We start from the raw sequence: 10,208 nt of genomic DNA on the forward strand, positions 1-10,208 counted from the left end.
GCTAAGTCTGCCATCTACATTGCGACTAACCCGGTGTTTCATGAGTGCACCAAGCATGTAGAGCTTGATTGTCACATTGTTCACAACCGGTGTTTCATGAGCGCACCTCCCTTGCCGTCACCACGGGCGACCAGAACGCGTCTTCCTCGCGGTCGCCATGGGCAACCAGTTCCTCGCCTCTCCGGGTCGCCACGAGGTGATCATGATGTGACCCAAATCAGCAGCTATGTCTCAACAAGGAGCTTAAGGTAAAAACCAGCTAAGCAACTGATCATAGCTTGGCTTAATGGGCATTTTATGGGCCTTATCGGTTTGATCCATGAAGTTCTAGACCGAGAGAAGCTAATGGGCTTGATGCAGAACGTGGAGGCCTTATGCTCAATTAGAAATCAGTGTTTGGATTTGTCCAAGAAAGGCCCACCAAGAAAATACAAGCCATGGTCGTATAATATATCAATCTGACGGCAATTCGGAGATCTTCAACCATGCAAAAGGACGCAACCAGCCGAAGAGTTCTGCAACCAAAACCTTCAATATTCGGTCAACAGTCTTGGTCTTTGGTCAAGTCAATATTCCTAGTCAAGTCTTTATGGTTTTAAGAGCTTTATAGTTTCCAGGTTTGACTAGAATATTTATTTCTTCCACAGCCTATTATATAAAGGCTTGCTATTGTATTGTTTTAATCATTCAAATTTTTAATTAAAACTTTTCCTTTTAACTTGTTGAATCATTTGTTCTTTATTGAACATCTTATCTTCTAAGTCGTCGGAGTGTGTCATATCTTTGGGCTTAGAAGTTGGTAGTATCAAGAGACTTTCCGCACCTCTTGTGTCACCATTCGATCCACGTCCCTTGATCGTTTGTGCTTTCTAACTCATTCAGTGCATGGCTTATCCAATCCACCAACCTTAGAGTGATCTTTCAATTCAGGGTGTATCATGTGGTATCAGAGCCATTTTGAGGTTTGGAGTTCTTTACAGCCAGCCATTCGTAACTCTTCATATTCTAAGAGATCATCTGTGTCTTTTGGATTATTGAAGAGAAAACATGAAGAGAAGCCAACCATTCTTAACTCTTCATCTTCTAAGAGATCACCTGTGTTTGGGCTACTGATCAACCATGAAGAGGAGGCAGCGCGCAAAACACAAGAAGAAAAGTTGCGAGAACGGAGGTACAACAAACGCACAGCCGAGATGATAGTAGAATATGAGCGTGACCAAGAGAAGGAAGCCAAGAAGTCACGACCTGAGAGAGACAAATGGAAGAAACCTTTCAACAAAGAGGCCACACGATCTTACCTTTATTCTAGATCAAATGGAGTTAAACCGAGCAGTCCAAAGAAGGCAGTCCAAAAGCCACAATCGAGACCGGTTGTAGAGACTCCATCAACGAGAACTGAAGAGTAGAGGAATAAAGGTTTTGAGAAATGGCTGGAGAGTTTCAAGGCTAGGATCCATCAAAGTATCACAAACCCACGTCCATCTTCAATTTTAGAAGATGATCAGGAGGCCAAAGATATTGAAACGGAGCTATCGACCGTTTTTGTCCGAGCAGAATCTAAGGACGATCTCGGTCCAATCTTTGATGAAGAGGAAGAGCCATTCGGACGATGGACGATGGACGATGATCTTGATCCAATATTTGATGAGGAAGACGATCACTTGGACGATGATCTTGGTCCCATCTTTGATGAGGAAGACGATCACTTGGACGATGATATTGGTCCAATCTTTGATGAGGAGGAAGAACCATAGGCTGTAAGTGTTCTCCTGGCTTCCCAAAAAGTGGCTGATGACGTGGTCGATAGTGGACCAGAAGCTGATCATGAAAAATATCTCGCAACCGCTTATGCTTCAGGTGATATTTTTGGTTCTTTATCAAGTGTCAAACTGGTTCAGCTATTTGTTTGCAAGGAGTACGACCCAGTGGAGCTACTGAGGCTTGAAGAGGGTCTGCAACACTTCATATTTGAGACAGGAGAAGAGACATGTGATCAAAGCAACAATAACCAGTCCTTGGCATAAAAGATAGCAAAAGTGGAGGAGAAGAATGTCAGTTCATTCATCCTAGAAGGTCCGGATTTGAGGACAAATCCTTTTAAACGAGGAGGGGATGATGTAACCCAAATCAGCAGCTATGTCTCAACGAGGAGCTTAAGGTACAAACAAGCTAAGCAACTGATCATAGCTTGGCTTAATGGGCATTTTATGGGCCTTATCGGTTTGATCCATGAAGTTCTAGACCGAGAGAAGCTAATGGGCTTGATGCAGAACGTGGACGCCTTATGCTCAATTAGAAATCAGTGTTTGGATTTGTCCAAGAATGGCCCACCAAGAAAATACAAGCCATGGTCGTATAATATATCAATCTGACGGCAATTCTGAGATCTTCACCCATGCAAAAGGACGCAACCAGCCGAAGAGTTATGCGACCAAAACTTTCAATATTCGGTCAACAGTCTTGGTCTTTGGTCAAGTCAATATTCCTAGTCAAGTCTTTATGGTTTCAAGAGCTTTATAGTTTCTAGGTTTGACTAGAATATTTATTTCTTCCACAGACTATTATATAAAGGCTTGCTATTGTATTGCTTTAATCATTCAAATTTTTAATAAAAACCTTTCCTTTTAACTTGTTGAATCATTTGTTCTTCATCGAACATCTTATCTTCTGAGTCGTCGGAGTGGGTCATATCTTCGGGCTTAGAAGTTGGTAGTATCAAGAGACTTTCCGCACCTCTTGTGTCACCATTCGATCCACATCCCTTGATCGTTTGTGCGTTCTAACTCATTCAGTGCAAGGCTTATCCAATCCACCAACCTTAGAGTGATCTTTCAATTCAGGACGTATCAGATCAGCTCCTCGTTCTTCTGGGCCGGCATGGAGCGGTCGGCGCAACAATTACGGATAACCCGCCAGTCATGTTCAACGTCCCGTTGATGTTACCGTTGGAGAATTACGATAAAACCACTAAAGTACGTCTTTCTACGAATTCAAATGGACCGTGCGAAACAACAATGGTTAACTTAAACGGCGTGGGCCGCATAGCCGGTTTGAGTATTCAACAAAGACGACGCCGTATCAAGAACGCCTTCTCGGGAAATATTTCGTAAGCAAACCAACAAAGGTCCAAAGCTCGGAAGCAAGCCCATCTGCAAAGAAAAGATCATGACGGTTTAACTTCCATACACGGGAAAGGATAAATGTCAAGCCTTGGAGATAAAGATAAAGATGGACCGAAAAAAGGAATATTCCCGAGAAGAGATAACTACGGCCCGAGGACAGAAAAGGAAAGCGCAAACCGACTTAGGAGGGATATATAAGAAGAACCAAGAGGGAGACGGAAAAAAGGACGGAGCATCTAGAGCAATAGGTTATTTTCCGTTTATCAAAATCGAACTACGTCTGGCTTGATCCTCGAAAGGGGTACGTAGGCAGCCTTTCATAAGGTTCAGTCTGAAATCAAATCAAAATCTTTTTCGTGTCTTTTTTCGTCTTTTCTTATCGAGTTGCGACTCAACTAGGTTTAAGGGTTTAGGTTGCTAGAACTATGTAACTCGCTGACAGCTCTTGCGGCCAAAGCTTTTATCATCTTTTGTAATTATCGCAACGCTCTTATGCGGATTCGAAATAAGATCTACTTTTTCTAAACTCGTTTATTGTCTTTACATATTTTCCGCATTTGTTTGGTCACTTGCCTTTGGCTCTCGCAGAGAATCCGGGACCTCTGGGAAATTAGGGGTTTCCTAATTTTCCTAATTTAAACAGAAATCGACAGTACGAATTTCGGTTCCCACAGTTTGGTGCTAGAAGGAGGGGGGGGGGTACAAATTACTCTAACTCATAGCCGCAAAACGCTTGATCAAAACGATGTCAGGAAATATGAAAGACAAAATCGCAGTTCGCAACAATGCTGGTAAAACAATTCCAGCAGTGACTGCTCCTATTGCCAACACTTACGCAAACGATGTAGTGCTCGAAAAAAATCGAAAGCCTATCCGCGACTTTTCGTCACAGGATGTGCTACGAAATGAGCTCGCGATTTCTCTGTCTAAACATTAAGGGAAACGATAAATTTTATCAAACTCCGTTTGTTCGGCTCATTACCGAGCTAAAGAAGTCTCAATGCGTAAGGGTTTTACCAAAACACGTTTTCCGAAAACTTTTTGGAAAACTAAACCTTGTTCTCCCCGAAACCGCAGAAAAACCCAAGGTTTATCGCGGAAAAAGGAAGAACAGAAAATCGGATACATAACTCACTGTTGTACTTCTTTCGAATATCTTGCGGAAAAACCCTAGGTTAGTCGCGGAAAAGGGAAGCTCAACAAATCAGGTACATAACTCGCCGCTGTACTTATTCCGAATATCTTTTGGAAAAACCCTAGATTAAACGTAGAAAAAGGAAGCGCATCAAATCGGTTACGAAACCCCCACGGCTGTGCTTCTTCCAAATAACTTTCAGAGAAATGAAGTTGATTTCTATAGAATCACTCGAAACCTGAAACGGCTAACGAAGACTAAATAAAGCAAAATGGGAGATCGTATCCCCACCGCTAAAACGTTTTTTTAAGCCTAAAATTTCGTAAGAATTCAAGTATCACTTCCATAGTAACAAATTCCGCAAGTTGTCGCTGTTTATCACCTAAATCTTACTTCAAAAAAAAAAACTGCTCGAAACTTCCACGGATCAATCCCACGGATAAGAGAAAAACTTCTGACTAAGTTTGGTTGCAATAATTAACCTCCGTTACCTATATCTTACTTCGGAAAAAACTACTCGAAACTTCCACGGATCAATCCCACGGATAAGAGAAAAACTTCTGACTAAGTTTGGTTGCAATAATTAACCTCGTCACGGCTCTCGTACAGCCAAAACTTGAAAACCACTTTAAGGAACAAATCTCGTAAAAATTAAGCTCGGCAACATTTTACGAAACATCTTTCGTAAAATTTAAATCGATAACATTTTGCAGAATAACTGTCTTAAAATTAAACTCGATATTATTTTTCGGAAAAACTATCGTAAAACTAAAATTGGCAACATATGACAGCCTTCAAAAATCTAACAAAGATGGTAGAAAATGAGTCTCAATTAAGGAAAGAGATGGAGCGAACTCCGAGAATAAAAATTCTCCCATTCGCATCTCTCCACGGTCTCACCATCCTTCCTCTCGTGCCTTGTTCTGTGGCCAAAACCGCATCACCTGGCGAGTCTTCGTGATCATCCCTGGCATCTCTCGATCGTCCCTGGCTATTCCTAAACGCTAAAAAGTTTTCGACGAGATGCGTAACTATTTTCGTAAATCCAATAATACTAAGATTGAAATATGGATCACGAAAACCGCAATATTGGCAGCAGCCAAAACGCGGCCAGGAAAGCAGAGAAGTACAGGAAGAATCAATATTCTTGCTATTCGAAGTGGGCAGACAGACGCGAAAAGAGTAAGGGCAAATGAGCAAGCAAAACGGAGAACTGGGTAACCCGAATCTTCGAGAGAACTAAGGTATTTCCGACTTGAAAATTTTGAAATCAGACTTGAAATTTTCGTAGGAAATTACTAAGAAATAAAAACGCCTTTGAGACTGCCATAGAACTTTAGGGAACTTAAAACCTAGGTGGATAGTATAGCGATCTAAGTCTTAGGCAATTTTTCCTGTCTTGATATATCGTTCCATAACTGTTCAGCCAAATCGTGCAAACTGATCTAAACTCTCTGAAAATCGAGAAATGATCGCCCCACATATCTAGCTCGCTTCCTAAAGAGAGAAAAAACTAGAGACACGAACGTCGTCTTAAAACCGATTCGTTTCTAGCGATTTTCTTAAAACCAACATTTTTCAAGTCGTCAACCTGGAAACAACCAAATCACAGTCCCAGCATCGTCTTTAAATCGACCCGGATTATCGATCATTCCAAACCTAAGAAGCAACGTACACAACCCTTCAAAGTATCGGTTCAATCGTTTTCTTTCGTAAAATAAAAAAAGGGAGTAGGTATGTATATTATACTCGTATACTCCCAAACTTCAAAAACTTTTGCAAATCGTCAAGAAAACGCTTTCGTCAAAGCAAATCGTCCAAAGTAGGTAAACGACAATCTAAAATTCGTCTAAACGCTAGCAATATATCCAGACGATCATGAACATAATCTTAGGGCTGGGCAAATAAACCGAACCCGAAAATCCGAACCGAACCCGATCCGATGAAAATGAATCCGAACCGATCCGAACCCGACATAAATACCGAATGGATCTTGTTTTATGGTATTTCGGGTTATGGGTATTATCCGAACCGAACCCGAAATTAAATGGATATCCGATAGAACCCGAAACATTCCAAATGCCAAAAAAGAACTTGTACCAAACATGATCTCAATTCCTGATATGTAGCCAAAATACACTAAGATATTATTAAACATCTACAATAACTATCTACTACTACAAAATAGGTATAAATCAAGTACTTTAAAACCGAAGAACCGGATGGAACCCAAAGCCCGAAAGTGCACCGGGTTGTACCGGTTCTTTGAAGATTTACTAACCCCGATCCGAACCTGATAAAACCCGAACCGGTCCCGAACCGAATTTTTATGTAATTTGAATGGGGCTGATTTTGATAAACCCGAAAAACCGAGACCCGATTGGACAAAACCGAAACCCGATTGGGACCCCGAATGCCCAGGCCTACATAATCTCAAAGACTATACAGCAGTTCTTGTCGCAATCATGCGTATAGAAAACTTGTACCAATATCAAACTAAAACTCGACGATTAGCCAAAAGCTTGAAGCCCTTTCCGGCTTTATAAAGCCAGTTTCGTTTAAAAATATCTACGAGAAATCTTCAAGCACCAAAGCATTTCTTTCAGTTTCCGTTGTACCAAGTGAGTCACGGAAAAGCATCGAAAACATTTGCGACGAAGAAAACTCGAGAATAGATGTAGCATCGTGCACATTAAAAGGAACCCTTTCTTCCCGATCGTTGGCTAGATCAACCTCTGGTTGACCAATTCGTTCCAGAAACGAATGTGTCATGAGAATCGTCTCAAAAAACCTATGAAAAACGTTCTGCGACCATATCGTAATGAAATAAACTTCGGTAACACTCCATGAGTAACTCCAAGCAAATTTCACCTAAGATCGAAATCACAGAAGAATCGTTTCGTGTAAAACCCACAGAAACAATGCTACTTTGACATATGTATACATATCACCGATTTACAACCTTCGTAAAACCGGTCCCCATTACTTACGCGAAAAATCCTTCGTACAATCAGATCAAGTCTTATGAAGAAACTTTCGAAAGTAAACATTACAGGTTTTACGAAGAAGTATATTTTGTATAGCAAACACAAAGCTGTAAGATCTGATTTCCGATGATAAATCTAAACTTTATCTCTTCGCGTTACGATCTATTCGATCTCATTTTTTAGCCCTGCGGCTCGCTGGCTTCTGCCTTTCTTTTCCCTCGGTCACATCCGAGAAGGCAGTCATCCCGCAGCTGACTCCATAATGGTTATGTGGCAAACCTCTTGGGCTTCGTCTTCCTCAGAAAAAAACGAATCGATTTTGATAAGACTATAAGTAACATTATACGAAATATTCGTCGTATAACTGAAACCTAGGGCGGAGAATCGTTTTCTATGACTATCGGCCAAATTAACACGGATAACCCCGGCAAACTTGGCCTAACAATCTCGACAAGCGCTCTTTGACCCTCGGTCAATTACGCCTTCCAGTAAAAATCCGAACCAGAATTCGGCATCCCCTTTAAAGACAATCATGAACTAACATGACCTTAATGTTAACACAAAAGTATCACGGTCTGATTCCCGACCTACAACGTCCTTGGCTATCTCAGTGAACACATCCTTCATGCCAAGCCAAAGTATTTGAGAAACCATCGCTCCATCACTTAATGGCTTAACGACGATTCGCGATTTGTCTAAAAAAGTCATGTGACTATCAAGAAAATAATTACCGTATAACCCATAGTGGGAAATCATATGATAAATTCTTCATAACAAAACTCAGTCCTAGCCACCAAATGGTTAACGAAAAACCTAAACTTGTCGACAATCGACCAAGTTCAGTACGTTCCACCGATAACTTTATAGCCCGCAAAGTTTTACCCGTAAAATGCGGCATGTAAGGAAAACTCGTAACAGAGCTCCTAGAGCTATGCGAAACATCCTCAAATGTACAAGAAATAGATCTCGGAAAGCCAACACCTCACAAAGCACTACGAAGGAAAATGCTTCTTCCCAGGGACAAATTTACGGGACCCCTCGGTCCTAATTCCTCGATCACAAATCAAATTATTAGCATCCAAACAGGAACAAGAATTTTGGCTGCGAACATCTGTAGACAAACCAGAATGTTTCTCAAACGCAGGGTTAAGACAAAAACCTTGCAATATCGCGAAACATCTTTAAGCCCGCGAACATTTCGAGCCCGAAATGCGGCATTCGAAAGAAAAATCAAACTTCGGCATTGCGAGACGTCGCATACGCCTGAAGAACCATTTTTTGACAAAATTACCTTCCTCGATAAAGGCACCTTCCTCGATAAAGGCCAAACAGTCATACATACTAACATCTTCTCAAACACGTATTCTTCGCGAAGACTCAAAAACAGTAATATCTACTGACAAGTTTGTTGCTGATCACAACAAACTCTTAATGTCCTAAACAGACTTAGCCATCTCGTAGAGATAGCTCTCGTACACCCGACACAAGGGTAATAACGCTATATAAAAAATCCAAAATTTTGGTCATCACTCTCGGGAGACTTAAAAATTGTCCTCGAAGAGATGCTTGATTCCTATCATACAAGTCACGTAAACCGAGAACATATCACGGACTTTAAAGCGGGATGGAATCAGATCAAAAACGATACGGGAAACGTAATTCAAAGTAGTCATCGCACCCCCTAAAGCCGTGATTAGACCTAGGTCTTGCCCTAAACCCAGCACACTGGTCTCTAACATCTCTAGGCATAGTATCAAACACCCTGGTACGAGATCCTAAAATTTGTCTCTTGGCTAATATTCGAGCATCTTCGGAAATCCCGCAATTTTATGCACTGCGGAAAACTCTCGAAACAGATCACGAATAAAACAGTTCGCACAGAGTTAGATTACGAGACAACTCGTAGTATTCCCTCTACACCAATATAAAATGCCATCGGCAGCAACAGGCCTGATAACCTCTACACGACATATAAACTGGACCGTAAAGGTCTCACTGGAAAATAGGTCTTAAGAATCTCTACTCCAGGGAGAACTACGAAAGGATTGATCCCTTCGAAAAGAGTATGTAGGCAACCTTCAAAAGGCGCAGCCCCAATCTTATTGCATTCCACTCTAAGAAGAACGAGAAGATGACTTACGACGGACCTTTTCAACCATTAAATCCGCCTAACTTGCCTAACTTGCCTAACTTGCAAAACCACTCGCTAGAACCTCACGCTAAAAGCTCACAATTCTAGCGAGCTGGGGGGCTAACTGTTTGGGTCAAAATCGGTCACGACGGAATTAACATTCCAAAACCTTTGGAAAAATAAAATAGCCTTCAAAAATCTGCGATAAACTTAACCAAAGCATCCCCCGACTCGCACGATCGATCATAAAGACGTTCAAAACAAGATCGGGATATGATCAAGGTTTCGAGATAATACGCAACAACCAGGCTTGAGCCTACGATGATTAACCTGTGCGCCACAATGCAACCGTTGACTCGCCACTCTCACGGTCGCCGCGGGCGACCGAGCACGGCATCCTCGTGGTCGCCACGGGAGACCGGTGTCGCCTCCCTCGCGGTCGCCACAGGAGACCGGCGTCGCCTCCCTCGCGGTCACCACGGGCGACCGGCATGCGTCTCCCTCGCGGTCGCCACGGGTGACCGGCGTCGCCTCCCTCGCGGTCGCCCTGGACGACCGGCATCGCCTCCCTTGTGGTCGGCACGGGCGACCGGCGTCCCCTCCCTCGCGGTCGCCACGGGCGACCGGCACGCGTCTTCCTCGCGGTCGCCATGGGCGACCAGTTCCTCGCCTCTCCAGGTCGCCACGAGGCGATCAGCTCTTCGTTCTTCCAGGCCGGCATGGAGCGGTCGGCGCAATGCTTACGGATAACGCGCCAGTCATGTTCAACGTCCCGTTGATGTTACCGTTGGATAATTACGATAAAACAACTAAAGTAAATCTTTCTACGAATT

Source organism: Brassica oleracea, chromosome C4, assembly GCF_000695525.1.
Source record: "Brassica oleracea var. oleracea cultivar TO1000 chromosome C4, BOL, whole genome shotgun sequence".
NCBI lineage: Eukaryota > Viridiplantae > Streptophyta > Magnoliopsida > Brassicales > Brassicaceae > Brassica > Brassica oleracea.